The following is a 1,812-nucleotide window of genomic DNA, read 5'->3' on the forward strand; positions in this document are numbered from 1 at the left end:
TAGTAGTAGCAAATTATTTAAAATATTTTTTCGGCAATTTAAAGAAATAAATAACACACAACAATACAACAATGTTTGGTCATGCATATAATAGTCCTTTGCTCTTGATACTTCATAGCTTGAAACTTGAATTGGACTATAATCATACAGAGAAACATAAAATGGGAAATATATAATTGATCTTACTTCAATGAAATACTTGATGACGTCAGTACTGAAGCATAAGCTTGAGAGAGACAGAGACACTAAAGAGATAGAGAAAGGAAAATGGCAAAGAGAGGGAAGTGCACAGCAGTGAAGTGTAATGGTAAATCAGATTAAAGAGCAATGATTACTGTAATCAAGAGTAAAGCTGTAATGCTATTCAGTGCATATAAGCGTAGTAGCAATTACTTTATTTCATAAGCTATACTTAATGAATCAGTGACATACATGTAGGCCTGTGTGTAGCATACATTTTTTGATATGCATGTGCTAAATGTAAACATATTACACATGCAGATGTAGAAAGGAATGTAGAGAGGAAGGAATGTAGGATAGGGTCATATAGGAGCAAAAATGAGAAAGGTGTATGCACTGTTAAAATGGTGAACACTATACTATAAACCTGTGGGAAACCCTGTGCATACCACTTTGGCAACATTTCATTTCTTTCCCTTAGTGCGCAATGTCTTTGTGTACATGCATGGTCTTATTTGATCTCTCTTTCCCCTCTTAAGATGCCCTACATTATCTTTAGCAATCTTTCTGAATATAGTCTATTCTCATACAAATTCTACTCTCTTTATGGCTTTACTATTCTACACGTCTCTTTCTCTACTTTAAAACTGCTCTACAGTTTGACAAAACATCCTGTGCTATTACATGTATGTCAAAAATTGCTAGAGGTGAATTTTCCTTTTAAATATTTTTGTCTGATACAAATACATGTTTTTGTGTTGTGTAGAAAGTTTGAGCTGAATCCAATTAAAATTGGACTTTTAATGAATTCATTAATTTGCTCAAAATTTGGACAAATATGCAGTCTTTGACCAAGTTTCATAAAAAATGGCTAAAAGAGAATTCATCACTTTTATATTTTTTCTAATGCATATAGATGTTCCTAGTTTGAATAGAAAGTTTAAGCTGATTCTGATTAGAATTAGGTTTTTTTACAAATTTTTAAAGTTGCTCCAAATGCCATATACATGTACGAATGTCTGTACATGTACATACATGTGCTTTTCAACTCATGAAGAATGCTGTTTAGCTCACTTAGCATGCTTAGTGGGAAACCCTGGGTATGTACTATAGGAAGGGTTAGAGACATAAAGAAAGAGCTTAATGTTAACAAGTTAATGACAGATAAATGCTACAAAGGGCATTGAATAATAGACAATATAGTAATTATAGTAATAAGGCATAATAACAGTAACAGTAATACACAAATATGACAAGCACTTACAGTGATCCATAATACTAAAGGTTCTTGAATAATATATATTGCTTAATGGTGACACAGTCAGGCCTGGGGTAATATGTAATAGTAACAGTAATTATTAGAATTTTTCATGTAATAGTAATAGTAATAGTAATAGTAATAGGGCCTAAGTATAATAGTGTTAAATTAACATTGAGGACACTATAGATTATCTTTCACAATAAGCAATACCAATAACCCCAGTCGAATGGCTATTTGATATAGCTGGTAAAATATTTCAACCAGATCGCTGTTCATTGTCTGACAGTGTGTTTGAAAGACTAATTTCTATTAAATGCTATCAACGTATTGTTTTAAATTATTTTTCGTTATGTTGTAAAACTACAAGAGGT

At 31.7% G+C, this 1,812-nt stretch overlaps 1 long non-coding RNA gene across 1 annotated transcript; it reads right to left on the bottom strand.

Annotated features, from left to right (window-relative positions):
- Positions 1–37: 37 nt before the first annotated feature.
- LOC109588452 (uncharacterized) lies at positions 38–1,528 on the bottom strand. Its single transcript, XR_002188165.1, has 3 exons — positions 1,445–1,528; positions 187–245; positions 38–136 (listed from the first exon to the last, which is right to left on the bottom strand). It is a non-coding gene; the product is annotated as an uncharacterized LOC109588452 (long non-coding RNA).
- Positions 1,529–1,812: the final 284 nt, after the last annotated feature.

Source organism: Amphimedon queenslandica, unplaced genomic scaffold, assembly GCF_000090795.2.
Source record: "Amphimedon queenslandica unplaced genomic scaffold, v1.1 AMPQUscaffold_12087, whole genome shotgun sequence".
Classification (NCBI taxonomy): domain Eukaryota; kingdom Metazoa; phylum Porifera; class Demospongiae; order Haplosclerida; family Niphatidae; genus Amphimedon; species Amphimedon queenslandica.